Source organism: Bemisia tabaci, chromosome 1, assembly GCF_918797505.1.
Source record: "Bemisia tabaci chromosome 1, PGI_BMITA_v3".
Classification (NCBI taxonomy): domain Eukaryota; kingdom Metazoa; phylum Arthropoda; class Insecta; order Hemiptera; family Aleyrodidae; genus Bemisia; species Bemisia tabaci.
In genome coordinates this window covers 42,229,733-42,242,637 of record NC_092793.1, presented here as the reverse complement: position 1 = coordinate 42,242,637, position 12,905 = coordinate 42,229,733, and positions in this window count along the sequence as shown.

Genomic DNA, 12,905 nt, shown 5'->3' with positions numbered 1-12,905 from the left:
ATTAAATTTGTGAACTTCCCATTGTCAAACTTGAAACCTGTGTAACTCCTGCAAATTACATCCAATGGACCTATTTGAATTGGTAATCAGAGTCCATCACCGACGGAGTATATCAAAGACTCTAAATGACCTGTTATATATTTCCCATGAAATGTATGAAACAGACCTAAAAAGTGATACAAAATACATAAATTTAAAACTATACTTTCTACTGTGGTGATCGTCGTGGTGCATGCCGCAATCACACGCTGAATTTGGCGACTGAATGTGGCAGTCAATATTCAGCGCTCAACAGCTGAAATTTCACTAATTCGAGTTATTTTCATCCAAACGTGTATCAAATCTATTCCAGTAGTTCAGACAAATCCGACATTATCCGATGGTCGCTGAGAATTGTTGCTGAATTTTGCGCATCACGCGCAAAATTCAGGCATCGGGCCGATGACTTCCACATTCAAGCCACATTCAGCTCCCATATTCAGCGTGTGATTGCGGCAATAGAGTTTGAAACTCCATCACCACAATAAAAAGTACAGTTTTTAATTTTTGTATTTTCTATCATTTTTTAGGTCTGCCTCATACATTGCTTGGGTAATTCTTGACAAAAGAGTCGTGTCGCCGGTGTCGCCGTGGGTTATAAACGACATAGGGCAGAAACGATTGAAAACTAGGTTGATAAATCAAGAGGAATGATGTCCCTGAACTTATCTATGCTAAAGAATATGATAAATTATTATTATATTTATAGTAATACAGAGTGGGCCAGAAGTTCCAGGACGGTCGGCTGACTTTTGAACGGTTCGAGATAGAAAAATGAAACTTTCGGAATGTTCCTATCTCAAAAGGGACCATCTTTTAGGGGGGGGAGGTGTCAAAATTTTGGTCCCCCTAAGGGAGGAGCGGGGGGCCCCCAACTTTTTTTTCAAATAGGAACCCCTATCTTGTGATACCTCATTCAAAAGACCATTAAAAACGAAGAATTTTCGCGCAAACCGCAGATCAATATCTTTATTTTTGACCAAGTTATGATAGGGTCAACGGTCAAATTTGACCTATTTTGAAAAAAATGACAACTCCGGTTCAAATTATTGTAAAGAAAAAAAATAAAACGAGAAAATTTACCAAACTGTTCGCTTTTTTGTAAAAATTGCAGAAATCACTTCAAAGTAATTTGAAGGGGGGGGGGGGGGTCGAACCCCCAAATACGTCAATTAAAAGGTCATTCAATTTTCCCGCGAAATTAGCCAATTTCCCCTAGTCTTGCCTCCACATTATCTCAGTAAGGTCAAAATCAGTTCAACATTACGTTGGCAAGTCCCCAAATTTCAGGAAAAGTTAAAATAACGCAATTTAAGGTAATTAAATTTGACCTCTTAAATTGCGTTTTTTTAACTTTTCCTGAAATTTGGGGACTTGCCAACGTAATGTTGAACTGATTTTGACCTTACTGAGATAATGTGGAGGCAAAACTAGGGGAAAGTGGCTTATTTCGCGGGAAAATTGAATGACCTTTGAGTTGACGTATTTGGGGGTCCGAACCCCCCCCCCCCCCTTAAAGTTTGTTCGAAGTGATTTCTGCAATTTTTACAAAAAAGCGAACACAATTTGGTAAATTTTCTCGTTTTATTTTTTTCTTTACGATAATTTGAGCCGGAGTTGTGATTTTTTCAAAAAATGTCAAATTTGACCTTTGACCCTATCATAACTTGGTCAAAAATTAAGATATTGATCTGCGGTTTGCGCGAAAATTCTTCGGTTTTTATGGTCTTTCGAATGAGGTATCGCAAGATAGGGGTTCCTATTTGAAAAAAAAGTTGGGGGCCTCCCGCCCCCTCCCTTAGGGGGACCAAAATTTTGACCCCCCCCCCCCAAAAAAAAAAGATGGTCCCTTTTGAGATAGGAACATTCTCAAAGTTTCATTTTTCTATCTCAAACTGTTCAAAAGTTAGCCGACAGTCCTGAAACTTCTGGCCCACCCTGTATGAGACTTCAAAGGCCGAAAATGTCCGGTCGGTTACGTGTCGCCAACCCCGATTTTGAAGCAAAAGAGCAATTTGTGGTAATAAATCAGTACTGATCACGAATTCTTTGCCGATATTTGCTGAAAGGAGACCCTAATGTTCAAGAAAATTGCCAGTTTGAACTGAAATGTTTATTATTAAGCAAGAAAAGTCATTAGAAAGAGACGTCGCCGCATTTGCCAACAAATTTTTGCAGTTGTATTAAGTGCAGTGTTTATCTCGCCCGATGAAGTCAGGAGTTTCAAGGCTGTCACCAAATTGTTCGCCAAAGTCTTCTCGACAGCACCATCACTGATAAGTCAGTTTTCTTTACGGTGAAAACTTTAATTTTTATGAAAACCATAGTGATTTTTAGGTGTGTAAGTAGCACTAATTTCTCAATACACTTCACAAATCCTCAATTTAATATTATTAAAGTAAAAAGAAGTCTCCAGAAGAGCTTAGAAAACTTTTAAGGCAGCATTATAATGCCACCTCATAATTCAAGAATTGCCAAGTTTCATCTTTTGTACCTACCATCATTTATTTTACATTTTCAAGTGTCGGTTATGCTGTGCCGGTTCATAGAAAAAAATAGGTTGTCTCTAACAGCTAATGCGGTATGGTTGAAGAGTAAATAGCTGTGAGAACCAACAAAAATAGTTGTATTCACCAGCCACGTTGATTGATGTGACCAATCACAAATCTAATTAACCTATACGCCTAAATTAAATCCGACTGTTGCATTATTTAGTGGTGCAACCAGCAATGTATGTTAGCATACCCTCACAGGTAGGTCAAGCCAACAAAAATCTTATGGCGGATGTCGCTGTGGCTGAGATGGACGGACTAACCATCTTGACAGAGCTGTACCGGCCGTCACAAAGACATCCGAACCATCAGGCACAGTCAGCGCGGTGAGAGTTCCCGCTTGACTGAGCCGCGGTCCGCCATTTTTCCTTTGTCAGTTACGAATTCATCACGTTGCAGTCCGAAGTCTGTGCGCTTGGTTTTATTTATCTACATTATTTCATGTGAATTTACGCGTAATTTGCACAAATTCGTGTGCACATCGTTTCTAAAGCTACCGTCTTCTCTTTAAATCTTTCTGTTTTAAACTGCCACGTTTATTTTCCGAGATTTCCTAGGTATCAACCACTTTTTGGAGGTTATAAGAGTTGCTGCAATGAATCTGGCTAACGAAGTGAATGAATGATCTCTGAAAACTTGAAGGGCTCTTCGTAAAATTGTTCTGTTATTTGGTGAATGTCAGTTCTGTGTAAAGTCATTGCGAAAGCGGGAAGATGCGGAAGTCACTTGAAAATGATAAACTAGAAGTGATTATTGAATACTTCGTTCGTATCATCATCATCATTAATATAAACTTCGTAGGATTCAGACTTTCAGTCGATTCCACCTTTTTCTACTTCACTCGTGGGGTTGCCAGATTGCGCGATAAATGTGAGTATTTTACATGGGCTTGAACTGGGAAGAGTGTCGACAAAGCAACTTATCTGGCAACAATAGAGTCTGCGAGGGACAATAGCTCCTATTAGGGGCTCAAAAAAATAAAGTCTAAATGTTCCGCTCCCCAGCGCAATCGATGACTTTGTAAAAAACATTTGGCCAAAATTTGGCCAATTCAACCATTTTAAATGGCCAAAGGCAATTTTGGATGAAATTATGATATTTTTGTTTAACCCATTTCGTACAAAAAACTCGATTTTACCTACATCTGCGTTTACGAAAAATCCAAAGAAACTACTCGACTTGTACGATAAATGTTACACTAGAAGACCCTTTGTAACCGATAAACAAATCAAACCTGAACTAAAAAACTCAACTCGTATTTATTTTTTTTGTCCTCAGAAGGTCCAAGTCTTAAAAGTAAGATTTAAAACGCATTTTTCACAAAATAATCCGAAAGAGGGTGTAAATGAACTGTACAAGGTTGAGGAACAAATGTCCATCAAAACTTCCTCTTTCAAAAAAAGTTCCCAACTATTTTGCACAATCCTCCAAAAGTGCAACCTCGAAACAGATCCTCTTTAATAGTAATGGAATTGTCGGTTGACCGGAAAAATTGCGAACAAACTTCCCTATGAAATCGTCATCAGTAGGTCCCACCTAATAACTTCCCTAAAAGTTAAAAATGGGCCACCCCGAATACCCCTCAAAAAAAGTTAAAATTGAAAATGGCGCCGTAATGAAAGATCCTGAAATCGTATTTTAAATGCTCATATTTCTCATCATTGACATCATTTCCTATGTAATTTGGTCGTAGATCATAAATGAAATTCCGCAAGCCCATTCTATACTTACGTTTCTCCTCGGTAACGTATGTTACCTTTATTTTCCTTTAATTAAATACACTTATAACATCAAATTTAAGTTTCTTGGCCATAAATACATAAAATAAAGACAATTCACTTCCTTTCCTTTTGTGAATATTAAAAAATGCAACCTCTGCCCGTCCATTGCCGCCATCTTTGATTTAGACCCCCCTTTGCCAGGGCCTTGTGAATTTCATTTATGAATCGCGACCAAAAATTACTAAAATGATCCTCACATAGAGACAGAATACATTTTAAAAATAACCGATGTCACGACCCCTCATACGCCGCCATTTTCAATTTTAACTTTTTTAGTATTCCGGGTCGGCCATTTTTAACTTTTTAGAATTATTCAGGGGGACCTACTGATACATTTCATAGAAATTTGTTACGCAATTTTTCCGTCAAACCGCACTTTCCCCTTACTGTATACACGATCCGCTCTCGACCGTGCACTTTTTGGAATTGTGCAAATATTGACTTTTTTTGAAACTGTGAAGTTTCTATACAATTCATCCTCAACCTGCCTACAGCATTTACAACCCTCTTTCGACGTATTTTTTCGAAAATTCGTGTAAATCTCTACTTTCTAAACCTCAAATTCTGAACCAATAAAATAAATTACCGAGTTATGTTCTATCATGTATTTTATCGTTACAAAGCTCTCCTATGTAAAAATTCATCCTCACAAGTCAGTTACTTTGCATATTTCTCGTAAACGCACGATTTCACGTAAAATTCGATTTTTTGTACGAAATCGAGGTCTAAATAAACCAAATAATAATTTCATCACAAATTGACCTATGCACCATTTAAAATGGTTAATGGCCCAAATATTGCAAACATGTTGTTTACCAAACTCATCGATTGCCCCTGGAGCAACATTTCAGACTTTCATTTTTTTTGACGCACCCTAAGGCTGCCTCCCTGAAAAAACATGATTTAGCCAGAAATGTCATTAAAAGAAATTGGTTCCGTTTAAAACATCAAATATGCAATATTGCTAGGGAAAGCTATTTTTAAAGGAATAATAATATTGTAAATGGACACTTATGCTACAAAAAAGGAAAAAATTGAAAGGGAAAGGAAATGAAATGAGGATATAATTACTTTTTTAGACCCCTACGCCACCAATAATCTTCTTAGGAAGTAATGATGAACTTTTGCTACTTCAATAAGTCAAATCACGGAAGGAGATCCATGGTTGTCGCTTTCCTCCACCCGATGGGGCAGACGCATAGAGTACATAGAGTCGTAATGTAATTGGGAGAGCTGGCGCCACTTTTAAGCATTTTCCATGTCCCGACTTCCGAGACTCCTGTGTGACGCTGGGTCACTTTTTCGATACATAATCGATTGTTTGCGATACACGGGTACCCGGCCATCCGATGACAACAACAACAACAACAACAACAACAACAAAGGAGATAGGAATTACCACGTATTCCACACCGCCATTTTGGATCGAAAATGTATCGAAAAAGCGACCCGAACTCGGCGCACACCGGGTTCGGAATTCGTCGAGCAGAACATGGCGCCAGCTCTCCCATTTACATTACGACTCTATGTACTCTATGGGCAGACGTCCCAGTCAAATGCGTTTTTCATGAAATGATCGATCCTCACCATTGCTTCATCTCCGTAAAATATTTATTTATGTGCAAATGATGGCACGCTTCGGTAAGTAGGTTCTTGACATAATCATTTTTGTCTCGAGAGCTTCCGAAATGTATACATCATAGGGATCAAATGGACAACATTTTGCAATTAGAAACTAATTCCGGCCCGGTTTAAAAACAACGTATGTGCCATTAGTTTCCTTTTGCATATAAATGTTTTTTCAGATGAGCCAGAATTTATAGGTCCAAATTGCAAAATGCAGTCCAAATGTCCAACTAGGTACTCAGAAAAATGGTTCGCAAAGCGAGCCGAATATCACTCGCGTGGCGAGTGACCGGGGTTCCAGGGGGCGCAGCCTCTTGGCTAGCCGTGACGGACGCGCAAAGCGCGTCCAGAAAGGCTAGTATCTATTTGTGTTCAAATTTTCGAAGATCAAAATACTCCAAAGAAGAGTAAAATTTTCATGGGATTTTGGGTTTACCTATGTTAAACAACTAGACTTTCGTGCTTGCCGTGATGAGATTTAACGGATTCGACAGAAATAAAACAAACCGATTTTTAGCTTAGGGTGACGCTAAGCACGCCCAAGAATATGTACTAATCCATAGAATAAAAATACAGAGGCAAAAATACATAAGCTCTCATGTGAGGTGTAACAGTGTTGCCAAGTTGTAAACAAATAGAATATTGAGATTGGTAGTTAAACAACTCCCCTCAAACGAGAATTTCTTTTTTAACAGACATTTAGGTTTACAAATTGGTCGGACATATTGAGGAATTTTACTGCATTTACAACAAAAATAAAATGAATTGAAACTTAATAAAATAATTATATGGAGGGGAAATTTTCAAGGTATGACTGGGCGTCAACCCTTTGCAGCCAGTGTTCTCATCCAAAAATGTTGTAATTGTTCACGTATTACACAAATACATCATACATGAGGAGGAAATGTCAAAGTTGAATAAAATATTTATTTGGAGTGAGATATGAGACTCTTTCCGGGATCACATCCGGCGTTATTTTGAAAAAAAAGCTGTTCAATTTCCGGCACTTCACCATTTACTGAAAAAAACTTCTGAGGTTATGTTCTAGATGGTTTACGTCATAGTGAAGGTATACCGAGTGTGAAAACAATTTTAGCACTAGGTAATAGGGTAGAAATACAGAGGACATGGCCCAGTTACCCTGCCCAGTTACCCAACCACACCTGAAGTAATGACTGGCAAATTTACGATTTAGCGGTAGGTACGGTTGGTGAACTTAGAGCAATATTTTTACAAAACTAGTTTAGAAATAAGAAATGTAGAAGTTAGTGATAATTTTTCGGGGATAGATGCAGTTATCAAACTTTCGGCAAACTTAAATGTGAAAGTCGGAAGTACCTAATGATATTGAGGTATGCATCGTAATCCGATGAGAACCAGAGGCGCAATACCATCAATTTCAGTTAAATTCTTTGACCCGAAAGTGCGGGATGCGTTATTGTCAGCTGAGGAGTCCTGCAAAAATTTAAAAAATATATTGACATTGATTGTGATTCGCCGGATCTAAATAGGTGAGTCAATGTCATCGTACTTCAATAAGCTAAAGTGGAAAGCGGAGCAAAGAACTAAGGAGAAGGTCTGTGCAGGAACCAAGATGGCGGCCGTTAAAGATGGCTGCCAAGCGTTTTTTCAGCGCGCTATATCTCGGAAATTACGTGTCCGATTTTCGTTTTCTTGGTCTCGTTTTGAAGCTAAAATGTTTTTATAGACTTCTGTCTATTTCATAAATTTTTTCGCCTAAAGCACACGGGAATGCCCTAGTAGCACATCTGAAAATTTATACATATAATATACATATAATATAGAGCATTCTATAATATATGTTTAATACATATATTTTATAAGTAGGTATAAAATATATATAATATATTTTGAGCTGAGGGTTGAAAAGGCCATTCCATATTATATGCATATTATATGTATACTATATGTACAATATATTTATAATATATGTATAATATAATGTCAGGAAATTCCTTGGGTTCTGGGGAGGGAGGGAGGGTAGGTAGTCGGTAAGGATTTTTATTGTTGGAGGGCAGGGGGGATCGGTACTACACACCTTTTTCTCACTTCCCCAGGGGTACCATGCAAGGGTTTTTCTAACGAGCTATACTCCTCAACTTTGAAATGGGGTGGGGGGAGGGAGATTTTTTTTGACTTCTTGGGAAATACCCCCAGGAAATTTTTCTTTTTCTTTAAGAGAATTCCCCTCCCCTCCCCCACCCCAGGAAAAATTCCTCCCGCCATACCCCTAGAAAATATGTCTCCCTGTAAATGACGAATTAATATAATTGTGCTCTCCATAACCCGAGAAAATGTCCCCCCTCCAAAAAAAAAAAGATTTTTCTTCCAAATTCAGTTGTCTCCCCCCCCCATTTTTTTCTCCGTCCCCCCAAAAAATAACGTGTTCTCCAGTGTAGCTTTTTGGAGGCGAGACTGAAAGTCCCCAAAATTTGCAGGGTTCAAGAGTTAGAATATGTATTACAGTCTTACTAGTTTCCACTGCAGGAATTTAAAATTGAATTTTGCACGTACGTACTACGGGCGCAGCTGTGACGGTTATCTATGAATATACATGCATCACTAAAAATGCGATTTATTGTCTCATTATAATTTCTACGGCACAGCTAAAAATGAAGCCACCCTTCTGATTGGTCAATAGGATCGCGGAAAATTTGAACAGCGCGCCAGTCCGTGTACCTTTCTACGTCACAACAAATCTTCAAGATGGCTGCCATGGTTCAAGCCAGCGGTTCAACCTAGAGTACCTATATTGAGAGAGTATGGCCACTGGGTCCCATGGAGAGGCTTAGGACCCAAAAATGGCGGTGCTTTGTTATGGTTTTTGTGGATGGGAGGAAGGTCATTAACGGGGGGGGGGGGGGGGGCGCCAACTTTTGACGGTTATCACCAACCGCACTTGCTGCCAACCTTACTACATCTAAGATCATTTTTCTCAAAAATTGCACACGAATAGCCTTAAAAATATGAAAAAAGTCGCAATAGTGCATTTTGGTAAATTTCTCGTTACGATAAGCAAAGACAACTACATTTTGAATCATTTTGCATTACATTAACTTCATGGCGTCCGCCATTTTTGGGTCCTAAGGGCTCCATTCAGCCTAAGATGGCTGAGCCAATCAGAGGTGGTAACTCCAGTGGCCATACTCTCTCTTAATATAGGTACTCTAGTTCAACCAACCCGGTTCAACCAACGGCCAACGGTAACGGTTTTTCAATACACTCAATTTTGGCCGTTGGCGTGTAAATACTGAAAGTGTAGTATCAAGTACCTGTGTAATGTAATTCGTAATTTCACAAATGTGTGGTTCGGTTCATAGATACTTACCAGTCTCATTACTATTTTGTGGATCTGTGGTTTTTTTCGTGATGAATGGTTTGCTACCCTAGGGTAAATGCTGAGCTCTAAAGCTCAGACTAAAACTCAATTCTATGTGCTTCTAATAATAATAATAATATAATAATATGTTTATTTCACTTCAGATTACATGAATAGCACAGCCAGTTATATCAAAATTTTATAACAAAATTAAAATGAATTTTACCACCACCCTATAAGTAGGAACTTGTGGCGGGTGGTGCAACTAGGCAAGGTAGATTTACACAGGTATGGACAGAACTTAACAACTGGCCTCTGATTGGCTCTCCAGCGGCCCCTTAACGTCAGCCATTTTGATTGTTTTGATTATTTTGATTTATTATGTTCGGTTTATCGTTTGTCAAAATTTTGTGGGATTTTTTGCACAATTTTGATAATGCGATATGAATTTTAACGTTTAAACGCACAAACGTTTGAATGTTAATTTGATTGTAATTTAATTAAAAAACGGGCCCCTTAACCTACGTCACGAGGTCATGTGAGCCTCAGTACGTGTCACATGACTACGTGACGTAGGTTAAGGGGCCCGTTTTTTAATTAAATTACAATCAAATTAACATTCAAACGTTTGTGCGTTTAAACGTTAAAATTCATATCGCATTATCAAAATTGTGCAAAAAATCCCACAAAATTTTGACAAACGATAAACCGAACATAATAAATCAAAATAATCAAAACAATCAAAATGGCTGACGTTAAGGGGCCGCTGGAGAGCCAATCAGAGGCCAGTTGTTAAGTTCTGTCCATACCTGTGTAAATCTACCTTGCCATTACAACGTAACTAAAATCACAACCTCAAACTACAAAAATTTAACAGAATTCTGGCTCCTTCAGAGGCCGCGAGAATTCTTTGGTTCTGTAGTGTGTGTCTTTTTTCTCTGTAATTCTCAATTATTTCATTCGAAAACACCGGTCAAAGCAACTTTACGTGCTCAGTGATTTAGAAGCCTCTGGCGTGAACATCTTCATCTGATCTTCCTAACCTAATCTGTGGTACCTACCATAGAATAATAAGGCTACGCCTTAGCGTTAGCTTTATTATTCTATGGTACCTACATAACACAATCATACTCGTTGAAATCTGATTAGGAAAATTTTCTGGTTCTGTGAGTTTCCATGTGCATCAGTTATTACCTTTTATCCAATCTCTCTAGGAGTAATGGCTGTATCTATGTTTCTCTACAGGCGCTAATTCCATTGTTCGTATGACTTTCAGCAACTCCTCTTTGGTTATTATTGCATAAGCACGTACATGGTGTTCCTCTTAAGCTAGTTCATGGTAATGTCATCAAATCGTTATCACATTCAGGTAATGAGAGCAGGAAGATAAGAGAGAGCTGTAGCAGGTATTTCAGTTATAAGCAACACCCCAAGTAGCATTTTTCAACGGAAAAATCGCGATTTTATCGCCGATAAAGTCGCGATTATCCTCGATTTTATCGGCGATAAAATCGCTAGGATCATCAACATTTGAGCGATTATCCTCGATCTTTTCGCGATTTTATTGCGATTTTATCGGCCCGAAAAAATTGCGATTTTATCGCGATAAGATCGAGGATGATCGCTCAGATGTTGATGATCCTAGCGATTGATAAAATCGCCAAAAAAAAGGAGTTAAAGTTATCAGCCGATTGCCGTTAGGTTCAGCCGTCAGGTCCTTTGACGAAGACGAGCGTAAAATCCCCGGAGCCTCCGCGGGGATTCGAACCCCAATCGCTACGGTGGAAGGCCAGCACATTGTCACTATGCTATGACCGCTATATGACTTGCGTGTGCGAATTGAAGCCTCTTATACATGGATCGGCGCTTCGCAACCTCACAACTTATGTCTTTGCGTTGACTGACACCGATTTTTCATTGGATTTTTTTTTTTTTTTTTTTTTTTTTTTTTTTTTTTTTTTTTTTTTTAATTTTCCCTCCTCTCTATTTTATTTCATACCTTGAAATACGGTTGGTATGAAATAAGGTTCTATTGGTAATCTCATCATTCTGTCTCTGTAAAATTACCAATAATAGTGAGATGGCAAAGTTACCGATGGACCTTGGGAAAAACGCCAATAGTTTTTATCGACTGTGGTAGAATTACCGAGATAAAATGGTAAAGTTACCGGGGATTGATTACCAATAAAAGTGGTATTCTTACCTGAAAAAATCAGTAAAAATACCGGTTTTCAGGTAAGCTTACCAGTCTGTCTTTGTAACATTATACTAATAATTGATAAAAAAAAATGAGATGGTTAAGTTACCAACGGATCTCGGTAAAAACGGCGGCGGCGGAATAGAAACATCTTTCATATGCGTCATTCATGCGTTAATGAAAAATTGCAATTTATTGCAATTTTATCTCTATAAAATCGCGTTCGATAATATCGCGATTTTGTTGCAATTTATCGCGATTTTTCTCCCGATAATATTGCAATAAATCGCGACGTCGATAAAATCGCGATACATTCTCCAATTAAATCGCAATTTATCGCGATCACTGCTACTTGGGCACAGCTTGCAGCCTGACGCATTCTTTCAGCACTGCAAGCTAGGCTCTGTTCGCATCAGTGAACAAGAAGCATTACCAAAAGTATTCTAAAAATGATAATGGGGCATTCATCAAAATTTAGCTTGCGCACCAAAATTAAGGTGCGCCTTCTCTTAAATTGCTTCATTGAAGTATATTCACATGATACAGAAGCAGTGGGAGTAAAGCCCGCTCATTAGAACAGAGCCATCGTATGCTGAGAAAAATGTCAATCTCTGCTCAGTTCTGAATCAGCACTACTTAACAGGTTAATTCATGCTGTCAGATGGCACTAGAGTACCTGTATGGGGAGAGTAGCGACAGATCGGTTCATGGAGGGCTTAGGGCCCCAAAGTGCAGCCACCCTTCTGAGCAACTTCTAACACACACAATTTCACTGCCAGCCTACAGATTTCAATTCTAACCAAGATGGCTAAGAATGTACATAAATGAGCGTTCTTTCGCAAAAATAAGTAAATTTATGCAAAAAGTAAGCCAAATACATGCTTTCTAAACGACGGTTCGTAACAATTGTATTTGTAAATCGCTCTGGACATTCGAAATTCATAGGTTGGCTGCCCTTTTGGGCCCTAACTTTATTCGCGGAGGCATCGGTGAAGGCCTGATGGACTTTCGGAGTTTCAGATCTGTCGCTACCCTCCCTATACGGGTACTCTAGATGGCACTATATAGGTACTGATGGTTGATGACATGAACAATACTTGACTTTAGTCTCAATTTGTGATGGCTTTTGTTCTAAGCCTATAACCGCGAGTAATGCCCTTGATGAGAGTTAATCAATGCCTATTTGATGATGGGTGTAAATCTATTGGTCTGTTATGTTCTGTGTTCAGTCATTTTCTCACATTAAATCTAGTGTATTTCGGTGTGGTTTCTCCTTGAAGTGGAAGCTCTTTGAGTAGAAAAATTTAATTAAGGTGATATGTCATATTCTCGGGTGTTAAAACTGGCGTGCAATATATCGCAATGATCAA